The sequence below is a fragment of the Eutrigla gurnardus genome, assembly GCF_963514095.1.
Source record: "Eutrigla gurnardus genome assembly, chromosome: 14".
Taxonomy (NCBI): domain Eukaryota; kingdom Metazoa; phylum Chordata; class Actinopteri; order Perciformes; family Triglidae; genus Eutrigla; species Eutrigla gurnardus.
The window spans coordinates 17,934,525-17,955,923 of record NC_139937.1 but is presented as its reverse complement, the minus strand read 5'-3'; the positions used below and the strand labels follow the sequence as shown (position 1 = coordinate 17,955,923).

The following is a 21,399-nucleotide window of genomic DNA, read 5'->3' as shown; positions in this document are numbered from 1 at the left end:
ATTGGTGCCTCGAGCTTGTGCACTGCCTCTGTTGCTTTTTTTTTTTCCATGAAGAAAGAGAAAATAAGAGAGGAAGAAAGGAATGCAAATGCAGTTGTGCTGCAATGTCTCTTCCATTGTGATATGCTGTTTGCATCACTGGACAGCTTTTTTTTTTCCTCCTCTCTTTACATTTAAACAACTACCCCAGACTTGACTCTGTGTTTGTGTCTTTTCCTCCACAGTGCCGGTGTGTGTGTGTGAGTGTGTGTGTGTGTGAGCTGATATTAGCAGCCCCATTGGTATTCAGCGGAGGGAGCTCCAGGATCTCGCTGCGCCTTTCCCCAGGATGGGATCACAGAGCGGGGATTGTGCTCGCCTGTTGAGAGTGCGCTGAAATGGGTGAGTGTCCGTCCTCCTTTTCCTTTTTTTTTTTTTTTTTTTTCCTGTTTCCATTCCTCTCACCTCTCATTTTCTTGTATGTTATATCTCGGTCTGCGTCCTGGTCTTCAGTGTGCAGTTTTGTTCAGAGCATTTTCACCAGTGATGGGTCTTCCCGTCGCTTCCTTGTGCCTCTCACCCACTCACGCTATCTAACCCAGCTCCTTACCACTACCTGTTTCCCTCCATCCCTCCTTCTGTCTTCATCCAGTATCCCCCATCGTCGTAGACTGGCCTGTCCAGTTCGATGGGAGAAATTGGCTCACTTCAATTTGTTGCTTCTCCCCCGCTCCCTCCCTCCACCCCCCCTTCCCTCCATCCCTCCCCTCCACATTCTGTTTGAATTCAGACACACCGAAGACATTTGAGTCTCTTGCCTGAGGATTGCCGTTTTTTGCGTCTGTGTCGATCATTTTGATGAGCGTTTCACGTGCGTGCGTCTGTGTCACAATGCGGAGGGCAGAGGTGTGTGTTCAGCCTCAGTGTGTGGGATCGGTGGAACAAAAAGGTTATGAAGTAGATCAATGTGTTTAATCGCTTGAGGCATGACAGCTGTGACATGTACATGCACACACACACACACAGACATGCACACACACACACACACACACACACACACACACACACACACACACACACACTGTCTCTCATTTGACTCGCACCTTTGTCTTTTCACTCCATGCTGATCTACCTTCTGCACACCAATTCACACCTACCTACTTCTTTTCACACGTGTGTGACACACACATACGTATACTGAGAACTAACCTGTAAGCGGACACACACACACACACACACACACACACACACACACACACACACACACACACACACACACACACACACACACACACATATAGTCACATCCAAAATGGTCCTCGGAGGATATGGGTGTCACAGAAGGGTCACATCTATCCACACAGCATTATTGATTGGAGCTGATACACTGAATGGCCTCTAATGTTTCATTTTAAATGGACCATCACCTCATAGACTCTGGAAAAAGGAAGCAGCCAAAAAGAGCCGATATTCTCACTGCTTGGCTCCGATCTCTTTGTTTAAAGCAAAGCATGCCTTTCCTGTGCTGTTTGGAATTAAGAAGGATTCATCACTCAGCTGTGAGCGTTTACATTGGGATTCAATAATTACTTTTATATATATCAACAGGTGCAAACTGTTGCATAGTAACAGAAGCAGACTAGCTGTTAGCCTTTGACATCCTGCTGTTATTTTTGGATTGAGGGAATCTTTATTTAACAAAAGGCTGTATGATTTATTGGGAAATGGCAGAAAAGAAATGGTGATCTAAGTCAGTCTAGCCTGGAACATCAGTGGAATGGATTTAGGGGTAAGAATATGTCTTTGCACAATAAACGGGTAGACAAATATGACAATATGCATCCAGGAGATACATTGATTAAAGTGGAAACTTAATCTGATCAAATTATCAAAAGGGCACTCATCTATATTTGCATAAATTAGATGCAAGAGATCACGATCAAATGCCAACGTTATGACCTGCCAGAGGTCCAATATGCTGACTGAATATATTGCAGTTTTTGTCTCCTCCCAAATCTAAATCCATTTATGTAAAAGCAAGGAAACAAGTTCAGATATTTGATCATTTTGCACATGAGAGTATTTTCCATCTTTACATTTTTATTCTTCTCTTTATTAATATGTAGAATAACATTTCTCGAACAGTTCAGTGCTGCTTGATGATTAATTTAAGAGATTTTATTATTTGCATTTGCCCTAAAACCTAAAAGAGAAGTATGAATAGTAAAACTATTTTACAGTTTTACCCCCGAACAAATCCAACTTTGTCTGCAGCATCAAACCATGATCCCTGTAACGTGTGCTTATTATTACTACCTACTATTAGTATGAGAGCCACTGCGATGCTGTTGAGGGCTGTTAGGTTTTCACATTGAAGGAAATTGAACTGACATGTAATTTGTTTGAGCTCAACTAGAGATGCAGCGATACTGATATCGGTCTGACACTCAAACCAAAGGCCCATCTGATATTGGATAGCGTTTTTAATTATTTTAATAAATAACTATTCAATACGTTTTTTTCTGTATGTGCTTTTATTACATTTTTGTTTTAGCAAAGCAATGTTTCAGTCAAGCCTGTCGTTGCCTCACACATTGCTTCGTAGAATCATCTCCGTTTCGTCCATTCTTGGCGTCTCAGCCGCCTCACTTGATTGACAAGCAAGCGTCGCTATCAGGCAGTTTACAGAGTTTGCAAACAGCCGGATCTTTTTTGCACCCTTCCTCTTTTCACGTTGTCGAATCCAAAAGGCTTCCTCCAATTACCTCGGAGATGGTGTCATCATTATCCATTCAGCACCGCTCTCGCGTCGCTCATTTCCTTTTTACTCCAGCAAAGAGAGCAACAGCAGTTCACTGAGGGCAGCGTGGCTCGCAGCGGATCAGAGGGGGCAGTGTTTTAGGAACAGTTACAAGGCACATCCTATTACTCTAATCATATTCTAATACATCTTTACAGATCAAATATTTCAGTTCATATGCTGGTTTGAATGTCGGAATGAAAAATTACAGCCTACACCCGGCCGTCTACACCCATCAAGTGTGACTGCTTGTACCTGGACACTGCTTTAAGCCTGGACTGACATCCTCCAGCTGCCTCGGGCACATTCAACAGTCAGAGGTCTCTCGCCGGCCTTCTGTGTGCGCCTTCACATGCATCTTGGATACTGTGGAGTGTGATGGACAGCTAACTTGGAATTGAAGAGAAAGACAGCAGAAATGATTGAATGAAAGCAGGCGAGGAAGGTTGGTGAGGTGTAGATATAAGATTGGACGTAGGGGAATAGAAAAGAGATGTGATGGGGGGCAGAGGAGGGGTTGAAGATGAGCTTGTTTGGGAGGGAGTGAAAGGATCAAATCATAGAGTGAGCGGAGGAGGAAGGAGCAAACTCAAAGTCGGAGGAAGAGTGACAAGGACGGAATAGACAGCAGGACGACAGGCAGGCTGGAGTGTGACGAGGAGGAGAATGACGTACGCGATAAGGCAGAGTGACACAAATGTCACCATACTAACCTTTCATGCACTCTCCCTCACTCTACTCTCTACTTTGCATGTCTTCCCCTTCTCCTTCCAGATCCCAAGCCTTGCAGAGATGGACACCAAATGGGCAGCATGGAAGCCAACGTACACCCTCCAGCGACTAGCTTTCCACACCTAACCGCCTCCGCCATCTCCAGCCATCAGCTCGACCCATCCCAGCAGAGACTGAAGCTGCGGGGTTGAGGCCCGGACAAGCCGGACAGAGATACCAGAAGCTGTCTAAAGGAAGCAGAGGGTGACAAACCCTCTGAAGTTGACTCGCAACAAATCCAATCAACCTGTTGAGCGTACCATTGAGCTTCTCGGACTTCTCCTGAATTGAAATAGGCTGCGGTGATGCTTGAGCAATGGTATGGAGCTTTCGGACACGTCCGGATTTATCGCCCGGATATCCTGTCGAGATTACGACACTTCCATGCGCACCTCAGAGCTGGGCCACTTTTCCAGATTGGCTTGTGGGCAAAAGCGAGTAATTGAAAATCACCCCTTGAGAGGGTCTCTGTTCTGAATTGTTGTGGGGAAGGAGGGCTTTTATTCTTCTTTTTTTTTAAAAAAGAAACAAACTTTTATCCCACACTCCCCCCCCCCCCCCTTTTTTCTTTTTCACCATCTTTCTCACACATTGCAGAGAAATACATTATGAAGCAGCAGCATTGTTCTTCATCCTTCCTCAGTGCTGGGAAGAGAGGAGGGACAGACTGTCCAGAATAGATAACGAGCAAGAAGACTGGCATTGAGGAGAGAAGGAAAAAAATTGTAGGAAACAGGTAGAGAGAGAGAGAGAGAGAGAGAGAGAGAGGAGGAACTAAGATTAACTAAGATTGTTCAAAATCCTCTTGAAGACTTGGAGTGTCCTTGTCATTTCCGTGTGCCTTGTTGGAGGCTAGTTAGCACAATGGGCAGGGTCAGGATTTACACCAGGGGGGGCACTTGAGCAGGAGAGTAGGGTTATGTCCCCCCTGCACCTGCCTGGTCTGTATCTTAGCGTTTGGCAGGAAGACAGACTGAAAGATGGCCCGGGCCCGGTAAACAGACAGCCATACTGACAAACAAGCTCTGTGGCCGGTAAGACAGACAGACAGACAGGGTAGACGGGTACACGGCCTATTCCAAGTGTCAGGCAGCGAGCCAGACAGACACCCAGTGCCGGCACAGTAGACAGCTTGCGATTCATTGTCATTCTATGCAATGTGCGAGGAAGAGACAAGGTAAAGGAAAGAAGGCAGAGACAGACAGAAAGACGTGGGACATCCCTGTGTTTGTAGCTTCTGGAGAATCTCATTTCATCTGGATCCGCCTCGGTCCGTACTGTGGCAAAGCCCATGCACTAAAAAAGGACCGGCTGGGAGGGTGGAGGCCGTTACTCGAAAGGAAATACAGGTTGGCGAGCGAGACGGAGAGAGTGTCGGAGGCAGGCAGAGAAACAGAGGGAGAGAGCAGGTGTCGGAAATCCTCCCCTTCATCTGCTTGTCATTTACTCCTTTATGTTCTCTCGTTGTCTGGCGAGGTGATTGGTTTTCTGATGCCGCCGTTCCTCTGTTCATAGGCCCTCCGCAACCCAGAGAAAAACAAGTGTTGGGCAGGAGGGAAGCAAAAACAGACAGAATAAAAGGAAAGGTGGAGTCCCATTTTCCCCCCTTTTCTTATTTGTCAAGACGGGCTGTTGTTATTTTTGACACTTTTTTTTTTTTGTAAAAGTAAGAGAGAGAGATAGGAAGAAAAAAAACTCTTGGCCAATCAATTGCTCCTTTTCTTTGTACACAGAATTGAACCCTTCCTTTCATCACTTGTTGTTTTCCCCCCACCTTGCTCTAAAGGGATTATTTTCTCCATCAGAGTAAAAACACTGGAATCCTCCAGATTCCCTCTGTATGTCCTCACCTCCAATGACACAGTGTGAACCCCTGTGACTCCCCCACGGCGCCCTCCTCTCGGCTGAAGGGCTGAAACCCTGTGGTCCCAGATCTCCATGCCTGTGTTGACTCACTACTACAGCGATAATATGGCACAGCGCATCTGATACCGCCTGATTCATTCTGTAAGTAGGACTCTCTCTCTTTCTCCGTGTGTGTGTGTGTGTGTGTGTGTGTGTGTGTGTTCATATGTACTCTGCATGTCATTAGCGTGTATTGAGCTCATGAATGCAGAAACACGGACGTGGTCCATCTTTCTGCAGTGTTGGGTTTTATGGTGTCTTCACAGCGGATTTGCTTTCCTGTTCTTCCTGTGCTCCAGGCAATTTGGGCGTGTGTGTGCGCGTGTGTGTGTGTGTGTGTATGCACGTGTGTGTGTGTGTGTGTGTATGCACGTGTGTGTGTGCCAGAGAAGGAGATTTTGATCTTACAGCCAAGCTTACAACAGCATCTGAGGTGTCAGAAAGAGGCGAAGGAGGTGCCTTTCCCTTTGTATGTGGATCTGAGTGTGTGTGTGTGTGTGTGTGTGTGTGTGTGTGTGTGTGTGTGTGCATGCCAGCATATTGGTCCTGAGGTTAATTTGAACTAATTAGTGGTGAGTATTTTTGCTTCTTAGAGCAGTTTTTGGTTCTGTGTCAGTGTACTTGCATTCATTAGGGTGAGATGGAAAGGGGCTAAAACTGAAGAGGGTGAACCAGCTAATGAGAATGACGCTGATTCCCTGACTAGTTCTTTGTTGCCTCAATTTCACGTCTAATGCCCTGAGCGTTACGCCCCGGCCGCATATAATTTCAGCCTCCTTTTATCTCCTTATGTGTTGCCTCGGATGAAACCTTATACTGAGACCCAGCCTCTGAAATGTCCTGCATATTACTAAGCCCATCTATCTCCGCGGACACTTCCACATCTTTATACACTCTCACAGTCACCAGGTCCTGCACCGGGAGACTCTCAATCAAGATAGTCCCTTCAAACAGACCAATGAACTGTGAATAACGCCATTACACAAACTCCCAGCTCAGAGCGTTACAGAGACAGAGAGATTGGGAGGGTAGAGAAAAAAAAAGGAAGAGGGGGAAAAAAAGGGAGAATGAGAAACATCATGGAGACTAAAGAATAAGAACAGACGGGGAATGAGAGAGGCGAGTGTGAGACAGAAACAACAGAGAGGAGGACAGATAGAGGAGGGAGGGTGAGAAAACACAGAGAGAAAAGGGACTTTGTGGGTCTAGAGGGGCCGCGGAGCAGGAAAAGACCTCTGCTCCATGGGAGCACTCTGATGGGCTTAGCGAGGCCCCGCTTTGTTCACACTGTTGGTCAGCCTCTCAGAATTAAGATTACTAAATAATACGATTACTGCAGTTGCACACTGATAACACGGCTGCTGCCGATCCCCTTTGTCACTGTCAGAAAACCCGGAGAAGAGAGGAGGACTGGCATATGATGGCATCAAAGGCATGACAGCACTCACTACATTGCACTGTCACAGGGGCCCGCACTTGACAACATGGCTTCGATTCGCTCGCGGCTGAGTAAAAGTGGAACGACACGATGTGACTTTTAATACGACCAGTGACTTCTTTAAGTGACGCTGTTTAAGTGGCCATAAACAAAAGGACACCGAGGCAAATATAATGTTAGCTGTTTTTTTTCTCCCCTCAAATTGATGCATGTTGTCATTATGTTAAATTATGTGACATAAATTTTGACTCGCCTCGTATTTACTGCTTTTGCTATCGTCGCACCGTCGGCTCCAAACGGGACTAAAAACCAAGTAAACGCAGGGGAACTCCCAGTATATTACCCGATTCCTCACGTGCGAACATAAACCAAGGCTCTCGTGGTGATACGTCTGCCCCTTATCTCAATGTTTTACACCGCATCCTCTGCGTGGGCTATTTGTTTCATGTTTCCACGCTTGACAGCTTTGACACAGATTCCTGCCAAGTTGACCTTGCAGTTTAAAGTGTAATAAAAGCTGAATTCCCAGGCCGTGTTGCACATCGATACGTGTTGTTCTGGTAGCTGATAAATGGTCTCACACCCCTCTCGAGAGCAGGGAAAACAAGCAGGCAGCAAAAAACGCTGTCCAGTCCTGCTCAGCGGAAGTAAAGTACAAGCATCTGAAACCCACCGCTCCCAGAGTAGCGAGCCAGTATCAGGGTCGGGCTGGGCTCGAACCCCCCCCTCCTATGAGATATGAAGCAGCTCCATTCTCCTCTCAGCAGGCGACAACATTTGCCTGCAGAGCTATGGATTAGCTTGGAGCGTGGAAATAGAAAAGACGCATTTAGTGTGTGGTGGTATAGTACAAGCGTAGAACAAGAGCAACAAATAACACCAGAGCGGAGGGCATGAAACGAAATCAATGAAGTACGACACACGGCACAAACATGCGGCTTGAAACAGCCTCGAACCACTGCGAGTTGGCGACCGTCCATTTCGGTTTCTCTTCCCGTGCAGCACATTTGTCATCTAGTGGAGATTTTCATGTACATGTCATGTAGTGTATTTGCTTCAGTGACATCCAATGAACTTTGACCTCAGACCCTCCCCAGCTGAGCCCCAGAGTCAGAAAATATCTATATGAGTCACTCTGGAGGACCAGTAGAGCTCCAGTGGAAATGTTGAATCACATCCACAAACAGAAGGGCAACGCGGAGACGATCAGCCAAGTGATCAGTTGTGTGTCTGTGTCACTCGTTCACCCCCTTTTTAAGTGGTTTTCAAAGCAGCAGTGTCCAATCATTTCACTCCACTTGTTCTGAATTATGGCAGAAACGCACATGGTTCATAAGATAATCTTTCGTGTCGCGTTTCAAAGCTTCCCATCGCCCTTGTTTTGTTACCAGTTAGGTCCTCTGTTCTCAGATCAGTGATCCCATCATCCCTCAGGCTGAGATTTTCTCGTCACTACTGTAGATTTTCCAATTCATAATATTTTTTCCTTTTATAGTTCTCTGCTTACTGTTAAGGCAAAAAAAAAAAAAAAGAAAAAACACATTTTCACATTGTCTGCGTCATTAATCATTTTACAGTTCTGTGGTGGGAACAGCTGTTCTTTCTTCAAAGGTGGCCAGCAGCTGTTGATTCTTTAAGTGTGTTCTCAAAAAAGGGTACAGCATATGTTTATACAGGTGTTATTACAGGAGCAGGTCATTGTTAGACGTGTTATCAACGCCGAATCCGTCATTTTCTGTCACTAGCTTCTGCTGTCATTCCCCCATGACGCCTCTTGCGTAGTAGTTCACCCCCGAAGTGTGTCAGACAGCCTCTGCTCCGGAGAGAGCCAGGCTAATTTGGGACATGAGATCTCCTCCAAACTGAGCAGCACTTCAGTTTCCTCTGCCTTCAATCCTCCGCCGCTTGACCACCAGCACGAGGCACTGTAGCCTGCACTAAACCTTTGCTCCTCATTGCCTAATGGAGCACAAAAAATGGCCCTGCTTGCTTAGTCGTTTGTCCACTCCTGCTTGCTTCAGGCTAGCTGGCCTTCGGGAGAAAGATTGAGTGAGTGTATGAGCTTGTGTGTGTTTGTGTGTGTGTGTGTGTGTGTGTGTGTGAGAGAGTGAGTGACGAGGATGACAACAAATGGACATTAGGACACACATGCCCTTTCATAATGTGCTCCCGGCTGGGCTGTTTGGATGGCCATAAAGTGAATGCCGCTAATGGCCTCTCGGTTAATGGAGTCATTAAGATCGGATTGCAAGAAGATAAAAGCAATGTGTATAATGTGTGCGAAGCGGCTGGAAGTGTGATTGTTTGTATACATGCACTGCTACTGTAACCGCTTTGTGTATTTTTTTTTTTTTAGTTATTTAGTGCTTGGGCAGATACACCCGGGACAATACTAAAGGAGGCAGTGACACTCTTTTGCATTAGCATTAGCAGAGAAGGTCAGTATTCTGTCAGTGTAATTGTAATACGGTCTGAGGCTCAGTCCTGACCTGGCTTGTCCTAATCAGCCGGCTGGCAGAGGCTCAGAAAGTCACAGCTATAATGCTTCAATGCTTCACCGCTAGATCGCCGCTGCCTTGTGTGAGTGTGTAAGTGTCGTGACAGAGGCCCAAAGGCTTGATTCGAGGTCATTTCAGGACGGTGTCCCTGGGAGAATATGGCAAGGCTGGGCGAAAGGCATTCTGGGTAGTGTTGCGTGTTGCTTTTTCATGGTGGCATGACTGCTCATTAATTCTATGTCAATTTCTTGATTCTGACCCGAGGGTTGGCTCGTGTCACTGTACCCATCAGGTTTTGAGCTTCAGCTGCGGTCCGGCTCGTTCACTTGTCGGCTTTTTTTTTGCGGGGCTTTATTACAACACAAGGGAGACGCTGGTTTGTGGGCAGAATTAACACCAAATCACATGATAAAAGAATTCAAACGGAATAGAACAATCCTTATAATCAACCTAGTCAGAGAGGGAGTAGTTTGACAGCTGAACTGTATTAACAATTGTTTTTTCTCAACCCTGCAAAGATACTGTATTTTACTTCGCTGTTATTCACAAATATTCCACACTCATGGGTAATAACTATATTTATCTGTCAAATTGTGTCAGTCCCTGTGTCCCCATATTTCAGAGTGAAAGAGCACACCTTTTAATTTAATCGGTTAGCTGGAAAATGGAGTCTCAGCAGGGGACGTCATACTGCAATCAGTGATCAAACCTGCAGACCCCTGAGGAGACTTGAAGGGGGTCATGCTGCAATGTGAGAAAGACTGGTTTAATTCCACTGTTATTTTATTTAGAGGTGGGATAGAGTGGGTGTTACATAGGAGTGATTGCTGTCATTACTTTTAGTCAACACCATATATACAATTTCAGTGAAGTGTATCTTGAGTCTTGTTTGTTGTTGTTAAAGCTGCTGCCCCCCCGCGACCCGACACCAGATAACCGGTAGACGATGAGATGAGTATCTTGAGTCTTTTTCGTTTTGAAAACCCCATATTTAGCAAGTGTGCCTTTCCATCGTAGAAGGGCAACGTTTTCTATTACAGACGAAGACGAAGCACTCAGCGAGGAGTCTTGTACTGTTCATCCACTCTGGTGCAATTCTACATAATTGCTTTTGTGTGAAAAAAAATGGTTCAAAAGTCATTCAGGTAACAGTTTTGTCAGCCGTGGTCTAGTGAGTCTATTTTACATTGTAATGTTTCACTCTTGCGCCTGCCGAACAGCCGTTTCCCCCGACAGTGTAGTAATGGTATCTCGTCATGATATTTACAGGTATCTCTGCAGCCGGCCGTCAATATACGCATGACTCGGCTCGGTTCTGCTACAGGACCTGATCCGATCATTATGATTATTATGGATTTCCTTTAATGCAGTTAAAATACTCGTTATTGTGTTTGCAAGTGAGGTAAAACAAAGTATTCAGTCTTGTTGCAAAGCGTAGTCACCTTAATCACATTATCAACAAAGCCTTTTGTCGTTAAGGAGGCCATTAAACCTGCTTGTTTCTATAAATGATGGTAATGTACCTGAACATTACTGTGTACATAAAGATCTTCGTTTCACTGTCGTGATTCTTTACGAGGCAATATGTTTATAATTTGGGTTTGTACCAAACATTAATAGACCGTCATAAGGAACAATCTGCACTACAGTTTTGTAGAGTAGAAAATAAATGACAACATCTTAAGAAATACGATTTTCACCTCAGTAATCAAGGGAAAAATTCACTTGATCTCTCAAAAACAGGACACATTCAGCCCACTGATGTATAGCACATTATGGCAAGGCACGTTTATTTGTGTAGAAACTTTCAACAACAGCAACTCAAAGGCTTTGCATTAAAACAATAGAGATTTGGAAATAAGCTCATATGGAATGATATTAAACCGTGTTATAACACTTCCAGTGTGGCTGCAGTGCAGTACATGTTATGACAAACAGAGACGTTTTAAGAAGTGATTTTAAAAAGAACTGAGCACATTGTTCCAGGTATGTGTTGCATAGAAACTGAATGCTGCTCCTCCATGTTTACTCTTGATTCTGGGGACGCTGAGCAACCTGGCCTCCCTGTTCATGGCACATCAGAGATATATATACTGACCAGAAAACATTCAGCGCTTTATAAAACAGCAGTTCCTTTTTAAAAAATCAATTCTTTGACGAGCAGGAAACCAGGGTGAAGAGCTGAGAACGGGATTGGATCCATTCTCCTGGTCAGACAAGACGTCATGATACTCGAGCCTACTGAAGCTAAATGAATGGATTTCTAAACCCTGCAAGGCCATGAATCCTTTAATTCATGATATATTCTTAAGGGATGATAACATTTATGTGCTTAAACCAAGATTTCTGGCTTGTTATTTTTGGTCTTCTTTACCATTAGCGATTAGAGGTGAGCACACTTTAATTCTTCTTCTTGGCATCCAAACACAGACTCAGTGGGATCATTTGGGGATATCACTTCATGAATCAGTGTGTTGTCGGCACGATCAGGGTCAGATAGTGTTGTTTTTCATAATCTGCGCACGTTTGCATTCTATAAGGGGCTGTAGATGCAGCTCGATATGAGGAATTCAACTGAGGAGCAGTCAGTTTGCTTAATATACAGACATAGGTGGATATGTACAGTAAAGCAGCATTTTTGGTGTATTAAAGAAGCTTAATTATGTGTCTCAATTACCAAAATTGCACTTTCTGGTTTAGCGTTCGTTAAATATCTGAGGCCAAATCTCATCACTCTTCAATTTTCTGCAACACTGGTATTTGGGAGCGCGAGTCACCAGCCTGCAATCAGCTCCACCAATCAGAAGTATTACCATGTGAGTGAGTTCCAGCTCAGCTGCCTCCGTCTAAATGGTGATGCAGCAGTTGATTATGGCCTACTGCTCGATTTTTAAACTGCTGAATATTTAATAGACTCAACGAGACACAACACTCCTAATGGTGTATCATGTAATTATAACTGACTCAAAATGTATTAACTCATTGTGGTTTTATTTAGACTTCCACCAGTGCTTCTGGAAAATCTAGCAGCATTTTTCCCCCCCACAGATTCAAAACATGGCTGCACCGACGACCCCCCCCCTTCACTTCAACCACATACAGATATGTCACCAAATAGTACAGCGTTATCCGCATCATTGCCTTTTTTTTGGGGAGGATCTTTCAGATCAACTCAGATGTAAAATGATAGTCTGTGAATAAACGTAAGTGCAGACTCCCGGGGAAGGAAGTGTTGACTGTAATTAAGCTCATATGGAGGTGAGCTTGATGTGAAGTAAAAAATGCTTCGCTAAAGCAAAGTTACTCTTTAAGCGGCTTGACACCTTCCCGAGGGCGACACTTTTCTGCTTCACTTAAGCTAAACAACGGCAGCGCATCATCCGAGAGGCTCAGTTAAAATGAAAAAAACAATTTTTTTTGTCGCCCCTTCAGTCGTACTTGATGTAATCCTCGGAGCTGTTTGACCAGTGTTTATTTCAAGTCCTCCTGAGCTAGTCACTCGCTGAGGAATCAGAGTCCAAAAGCTCCAGCAATTTATTTTGTGCTTTTCACTTCAAGTGTTGCATTGATTTTGTTAACTTTTCATCAAATCCAGAAATGACATAATCGCACAAACACAACATGCGAGATTGACGAAGAGCTTGTATTGCGTGCCTCCATGTTTGGCCACGTTTACGCATGCTTGGACGTGTAATGTGTTTGCGGAGGCGTCCTTTCCGTCTGTGTCAAGAGGAGCGATCTGTGAGGAGGAGCCATATTGTGCTTGCCCGTATGTGTTTGTAATTCCTTTGAATTACACACACGATGAAGCCCAACGGAGGGAGGGAGGCTCCATCTGAGCATTCTGCCGATGTCATGGTTTACCGCTGCTGTGCGGTAGATGCCAGAATCGATGTATTGTGTGCGACCGTGCTGAGAGGCCCAGTCGATTTCAGACTGCTCATGAGACGGTTTCAGCGTGAAAGAAAAACAGGCTGAGAGAGCAGATAGTCTGCTGCTCCACGCAGGTAATACCAGCCTATTAGCACCTGTGGTGAACCTCGGCTCTCCTCCTCGCAGGTCAGCAGGAGAAGATGATATAAAACAGTCAGTAGGAGAACGTGGGACACGTCATATCGTGAAAGATGCGAGATAAAAGCTGTTACACGTCGGATATGCGTGGGCAAATTGTGGATTAGCAATAAATTGTAGGCATTATATGCTATATTGCCTTTCATTTATATATATATAAAAGATGCATACGCATTCAGTTAAGCCATCTGGCAACCTAATGGATGTTGGGAATGTAGCTCTGTGTTTATTCTCCAAAAATTCCTAATAGGGCTGCTGGATTATGGCAAACATCATAATCACGATTATTTTGGGCAATATTGAGATCACGATGATGTAACACGATTATTCACTGATTTTTGGAAAACATGCATTCATTGACCTTTAAAACTTTCCTCCTTTAAATTTAAATATAATACAACTGAATACAAATTAAAAAAAAATGAGATACATGAATTAAAATAAATAATAGATAATATAAAAACTAATGTAAGCCACAGCCTGGGCTTTTAGGGAGGGGGAGGTAAAGGAAAGGTAAAGGAAAAGGGGTGCGCTGGATTTATAACACATGACAAAACGAGAGCATAATTGGGAAACAGAATGCAGCAAAATAATCATTTTATCTCGATTATCTTGTTTTCATCATCGTTGGAAGCCAAAATCGTAATTGAGATTAAAATTGGTCCACCAACTAGTCTCTACCTTTGTCTGTGTGCTGTGTGGTGCTCGGCGGGAAGCGTTGTAATGTATCTTTGCTGAAACAGCTGCATTTAGAAACAAATCTGACGAGAACTGTGAGAGTGACCCAAAACCGTAAAGCCAAAACAATTAGCTCAAAGATGCTAAAGGCTGAGAGGAACATGATATTAACTAATCTAATTTCCGAAATAATAGCGAACCCCTTTGACATTATACACAGCACAAGGCACGGTTAGGAATTATCTGCATAACGATTCAGAAAATAAGATGTCAGCCTTGTCATGTGACTGATTGTATCCTGGTGAAAACACCTCCCAGGCAGCTAATTAGCAGTTCTATGTTTCCCCAGTGAAGATTCATTGTTTACACAACAATGTCCGACCTTTGCCCACGCCGACAAATGAGGACAAAAGGGACAAATATCATTTGCAATGCCTGAAGGTTTGTGAAACTCCGGCCCCTAATATCGCCATTTTCCAACGTCTCCATGGAGTCTCAATGGGACATAATCAGAGGCGAGCAGTCGGCCGGTGGCACTTGCCTGGGAAAGTCTGTCCATGATAATAACAATGGTGTCTCATAAGGGGATAACCGGCCTTATTGCTCAAAGGATTTACATACAGCAGGTAATCATTGTGACCGCAGGCGAACTGTGACTGATGGCGTGTGTCAGCGCTGTACATGCAGCCTTTGTTTTCATTTGGCAATCTGGGCCTGTCCCGGCCATTCTGCTGCAGAGATCAATGTACCATTTGGATGATTGTAATGTGTGTGTGATTGTCTGCATTTGTGTGTGTGTGTGTGTGTGTGTGTGTGTGTAATTCAGCTAAATGCTTACCTGTGGCCCATCATCATCTATCCGTCTCACTCAGTATTACTCTGGAGAACAAAAACTCCTCGATGATAATAAAAAGATAATAATACACTGTTGTACGATAATCCATTTTAAGAGGAAACCCAAATTCAGAAATATGCTAATGAAGGGAAGTGTGTGTGTACAAGCGTATGCTCCAAGGCTTTTCTCGTGAGGGGATGTTGGAGGTGGGGGGGGGGGGGGGGGGCAGGGGGAGATAGGAAGTGATAGCTCAGCAGAAAGGTGTAAAGTCCTCCAGCGGCTGGCTAATCTGCCAGGCTTAGGGCGGCTGGTTTTCTCTGTGCCCTGATGGAGGAAGGCCAAAGCTCTGCTGGGCTCACCTTTCAAGACGCCTGGGCCACAGCCACAGGGGGAAACCCAAACACATCGATTAGCAGTCAGGAAAGAGGGGTAGGGGGGAGACAGAGGGGTGGGCTTACTCTCTCCCTATCCTCCCCTCTCCGACCACCACCACCTCCTCCTCCTCCTCCTCCGGCTCAGGCCGCTCCTTTCTCACGGGAACATGCGGCTACATCAGAGAGGAGGTTGCGGATGGGAAATGAAAACAATCAAGAATGAGGAGGAAGAAAAGGGAGGAAGGTGTGTGGAGGGAGAACAATTGACAAAAAGAAAGACAGGAATCAAACAAACAGGCGAGCCCGGAACAGTTGTGTTTTGTTTTCGCTCTGATCATAAGCCAAAATCTGTGAGCGTGGTAGTGTCTGCGTGTGTGTGTGTGTGTGTGTGTGTGTGTGTGTGTGTGTGTGTGTGTGTGTGTGTGTGTGTGTGTGTGTGTGTGTGTGTGTGTGTGTGTGTGTGTGTGTGTGTGTGTGTGTGTGTGTGTGCAAGGCAGCTGCTGAGTTGCTGTGTTTATCTGTGTGAAAGCTTTACGGTAAATAAACCTCGAGTCCTGGCAGGGAGACAGGTGCAGCAGGCTGGGCCAAAGGAGAGCTACTGTAACTCAGGGAGAGAGAGAGACAGAGAGACACAGACAGAGACAGAGAGAGAGAGTTTGAGGAAGAGAGCAACACTCTTGAAAGTGCCAACCGGACGATCTTTTGAAGTGGCACATATGGGCGTATCATGAATACACATGAGCGATGTTTGCTTTCGGGCAAAGCGAAAGCTGGAGGGCGCGACGCGGCTCATTAGAGACCAAGAGGCCGCGGCTGATAAAAAGAACCGGGGCCGCGGTCATTTACCGCACCGGAAAGAGCTGCAAGTTTGTCCGGTGGTGTTTGTCATCTCGTCCCCCCTGCGTTCGTCTTCGTCTTGCGAGACGGAGGAGAGGAGCTAATTAAGAAGAAAATTCCTCAAGCCTGAAGTGTGCCATGTAGACATGAAAACATGAGAGATCGTCTACTGTTATTATCTATTCATTGCTCAGTATTTAAAAATAACCGACCAATTATTCCGTCAACTCCTTTTTTAAGAAAACCACTAATTCCTTCAACGTTTCCAGGCGTTGCCATTTTGTAAGGGATAGTTTGGTTTCTCATTTTCTAAGTTGCCGGAAACAAACCGATGATAATCTCTATTACGGCTGATAACGATAGCACCAATTACACAACTCTCCCCGCACTTCCACTCCAAATCACAACTCATCTATAGGCACTTGGAATATTAACCCAGTGCTCCCCCAAGGCTGAGAATATGAACCAGCACCTTATAAGCCCATGCAGCCCCGTGCAGTGGTGGTGTGATTAGAAACCCTGCCTCCAGTATGGCAGGCTGCTGGTTATGAATAACCCCCCCTCCCCAATATCACTCAGGGTAAAAACGCACAGTTCTCTCTGCCTTTCCTCCAGCGTTACGTTACGCACTTTAGGGTTTTTTTCCCCCCCTCGCTAACTGAATGCATGTCAGAGCGTAGTGTTCATCTGGAAGCATTAGAGGAATCAGTAACAGCCCTTAAGTCTTTCTGAGGCGGATCTGGGTGGAGATTAAGCAACATCGGTTAAAGGGAGACGGGAGGGGAAATGTGTTTTGGTCTTATAGGCATTTGACAGCTCCTCCATAATAGTGAGCTAATCCTTTTTATGCAGTGTGTGTCTGTCTGTCTTCCTTTTCTACACACACTGGCAACAGCCAAGCACGTACACACACACACACACACACACACACACACACACACACACACACACACACACACACACACACACACACACACACACATGTGCAGTACATAAACACACAGTGTAGGCTGAACTTATGAATGGAGAGACCTTTGAACTTGATAATTTCTCCAAGTAATGCTAACGGCTGAGGTGCTAAAGGAGTGTGTGTGTGTGTGTGTGTGTGTGTGTGAATGTGTGTGTGTGTGTGCGTGTGTGTGTGGCAGCCCCTGGCACGGCAACACGCTCTGCTTAGGCACCAAATTGACTCATTATAAGTACAAATGACAGGCCCTTTGTGTTCGGTTTGTCGTGTCGTGTCGGAAACTTTGCCAAATTCCTGCCATCACCAGCGTCAAATGCTGCGGTGTGGGGAAAAAAAAAAAAAAAAAAAAATTCTTTAGCTGCGCACTCGTTGAAGTCATTAAAAATTAATTGATATGTGACGTTTGATATCCATTGTTGAATCACTTGGTTGACATTGATGTGACAGACACAATTTAGCCGGTTAGGCCGCATCAGAGAGAGAGAAGTCATTCCTCCCTCCCGTCATTATCTTCCTCATCGCTCCCTGTGATTGCACACACCAATTAAAAGGGATTAACCTCCCATCCAGTTTGCCCCTTTCTGCCACCAAATTGTGTCATTTGTTGAGCATCATGGCTGCCTGGGCTCAATCTTTGTTTTTTTGTTCCCCTCTCGCTCTCTCTCGCTCTCTCGGCGGCTGTCGAAACTAATAATTGTGTTTCTGGCTGTGTGATAATGCAGTGCTCTCTGTTCCTTTCGAGTCTGTATTGAAATCTTGATCCTGTCCCTCTGCAGTGGCTGTCTCCCTCTCGTATCTGAAGAACTGATGGTATCTCCCCTCCCCCTGTGAATTTCCTCCCCTCCAGCTGAATTAACCATTCGTTCCCTGTTGCTCTCTATTTTCAATATCGTCTCCCCTTATCCCTCCTTCGCCGCTACGTGTCCTCCATCTTGCTCTCTCTGTCTTAAGGTGTGTTCTCACCAAACGCAAAGTTACATGGGATCGTTTGTATTTATTCCCGTACCTCACACTAGACACGCCGGGGAGGATTGGGAGGTGGGGGGGGCTTACCTCGATGTAGACACCGAGGAGATTTCATCAGTTACGCTGAAATAACCGCTATCGCTGCTTTGTTCGTGTTGTGGACGTCCCAGATATGCCTGGTAATCAAACGGTGTCCTGTCTGAGTTCATAACATCACCCAGAGGTGCTCGGTGAATCTCAATGAGCTGCATTCACTGTGAATCGCAAGCCGCACATCGGCTGGTTTACCCAAAACGAACGCTCTTGTTGTGATTTAACTGCGTCAAACGGATAAAAAGGATGCAGAAATAATGACAGAATGACGACAATTTGTAAAAAAAAAGTCTGAAATCGTGGATTGTTAAGTCTGTCTGCAACGTGATGAGCAAATAACTGTTAAAATGTTTGTTTTCTGAATAGAGTTTGAATGGATCGGAGGTCGGCTTTGCTAACACTGTAGCTGCTGCATCGACGCTTAAAATACCGAGCAGTCAGCGACCTTGTGTTTGTACCTGGGAGCTCTGGGAGACCACTACGATAGTTTTTGTCTCTATTTCTGATTCAGTTGCAACAGGAGGGGAACATTTTTTTGCTCAAGTAGAAATATTTCAACACCGACGGGCCTCTATTCCCTTCCATGCATTGATTTGTTTTATGCAATAGTGTCTCGCGGAAAAAATTCACTCCACGATTGGTGTGAACCCACCGTTTCCTCTCCTACCTTCTCCTTTCCCGTCCTCTGTCCCACTATCTGTCCTCCTCAATCACTCTCTCACTTTAACTCGGTATCCTAAAGACGCTCTGCATGTCTCCGGCCGGGAAGCATCCGAGTGTAACCTGCTAAATTGGAATGTTATGGTGAGGCAACACACACACGCATGAGAAACTCTTGAGTTAATGGACAATTTACCTCACCTCATTGTTATGGCCTTTACATTCATTAAGCTCCCTCTGCTTTCCCCCTCCTCTCCGCCTCTCTTTATCTTTCTCCACTTCACCATTTTATTTCTCATTCTCTCCTATCTTTCTCGGCCCCGGTTGTCTTCATTCTAAAAGCCTGGCTGCATTCTTCTTCATTGTGTCCCACCTATACTGTATGGTTCCTGTGGCTCTTTTGCTTTTTTTTTTTTTTTTTCCCCTCTTCCGCTCTCTATCCCCCCGCCGGCTGGAGCTGTCCAGCCTGGTTCCTTCAGCCCAGTGGAGTAAATGGTGAAATAATGGTAACAGCCAGCCATAAATCAACCCAATTGAAAAACATCACCATTATAGTCCCGCTCTCTTTCCCTCCCTCATCTGCTCTGTTCTGTGCCCTTCACCTTTGTTCCAGGAGGGAACGAGGGAGGGAGGGAGGGAGGGAAAGACCACTATAGGCAAGTGTTGGAAAATGGTGACTTCCAGAAAAAGGTGAAGGATAACGAATAAAAAATAAAGCACACGTCTGAGTGAGTGTGTGTTTGCGTGTGTACTTCTCTGTGCACTATGTTTGTGTAGTGATTTCAGAGAATGAGATCCAGTGTTTAAGCCGTTACTGGTTGTGTGGATGCTCTGTCCTGACCAGAAGCTCAGAGGAGAAGGCTCATGCGGAAGGAAGAATATCCTTGTGTCAGCACATCTGCAATTTGTGTGTGAGTGTGTGTATGTGTGTGTGTGTACACACACGTGCATTACAGGCTCGGAGGGGGGGAGGGTGGGGGGGGTGCGTCACAGTGAGACGTATAGCACAAAATGGCAAATGGAGAGGAGTGATAGTGAGAGATCATCATGGTAGTAAAGACTTTGCAACAATGGCTGGTGAGCGAAGCGTTAAATGTGATCTATGGCACGGAGGCATACATTTTGTAGACACGCAAGGTCTTCTATACTCATTTATAGAAGACAAATGCATCGCCACGCGCCCACACATTTAGTTACAGCAGCTGATCGCGGGCAACGGTGCGTTGTTCAGGCTTTATTGGACCAATAAAATAATAGCAGGGGGAGAGGCCTGCCTTGGGTTTGGTTGCTGCGGTGACGCTTGCCAAGTACAATACAGAAAGCAGTAATGGAGGTAGCATTTAGATCCGTAACAAATACTCAACTTCTGTCCTGCATTTCATCATAATGTTTCCCTTTTTTGATCGCCCATGATGCCCCGTCCCTGGGATTACTGCTTCCACTCCCCTGTGTTGGTGTGGCGCTCACAGCAATAAAATATAACCTTTTAAAAATTCAGCCGCAAAGCGTCCTTCTGGATACAATGTCCCAATTACTCGGGATGATCCACAGACTTTACGGTGGAGAGTTTTCATTGGAACCACTTTTAAACAAGAAATAGTCACAATTAAAAGCCCTTGACAGTCGGCTCCAACCGACCGCATGCAAACCTAAATGAAAATGTACTGACATAGTTAGTAAATAGACATTAAGCCAAGGTTTCAGACAGTAATGTTATTATATGAAAAAGCTAAAATCGAGGACGTTCACGTCGCCCGGATTGGCGTCACCGGGGCCCCACCCTGGAGCCAGGCCCGGGGTTGGGGCTCGCAGGCGAGCGCCTGGTGGCCGGGTCTGTGCCCACGGGACCCGGCCGGGCACAGCCCGAAAGAGCGACGTGGGCCCGCCCTCCTGTAGGCCCACCACCCGCAGGAGGGTTCAGAAGGGGCCGGTGCGGTGGGATTTGGGTGGCTGTCCTGGGCGGGTGCCCCGGCGACCCAATCCCCGGACGGTGACTCTAGCCATGGGGACATGGAATGTCACCTCACTGGGGGGTAAAGAGCCTGAGCTAGTGCGGGAGGTAGAGCGCTACCGGCTACAGGTAGTCGGGCTCACCTCCACGCACAGTCTGGGCTCTGGAACCCAACTCCTTGAGAGAGGCTGGACTCTCTTCTACTCTGGAGTTGCCCGCGGTGAAAGGCGCCGAGCAGGTGTGGGCTTGCTCATAGCCCCCCAGCTCGGCCGCCATGTGTTGGAGTTTTCCCCGGTGAACGAGAGGGTCGTTTCCCTGCGCCTTCGGGTCGGGGATAGGTCTCTCACTGTTGTTTCGGCCTATGGGCCAAACGGCAGTGCAGAGTACCCGGCCTTCTTGGAGTCCTTGGGAGGGGTACTTGAGAGTGCTCCAACCGGGGACTCCATTGTTTTACTGGGGGACTTCAACGCTCACGTGGGCAACGACAGTGTTACCTGGAGGGGCGTGATTGGGAGGAACGGCCTCCCCGATCAGAACCCGAGTGGGGTTCTGTTATTGGACTTCTGTGCTGGTCAC

At 45.9% G+C, this 21,399-nt stretch overlaps 1 protein-coding gene across 2 annotated transcripts in view; it reads left to right on the top strand.

The window, feature by feature from the left end:
- Positions 1-254: 254 nt before the first annotated feature.
- The window catches only part of grik5 (glutamate receptor, ionotropic, kainate 5), a 79,091-nt gene continuing 57,946 nt past the window's right edge, over positions 255-21,399 (top strand). For both annotated transcript variants that reach the window (XM_084027648.1, XM_084027647.1), the window contains exons 1-2: positions 255-381; positions 3,554-5,557. The gene's annotated coding sequence lies outside the window, so the exon portion shown is untranslated. The remainder of the gene's footprint in view (positions 382-3,553; positions 5,558-21,399) is intronic.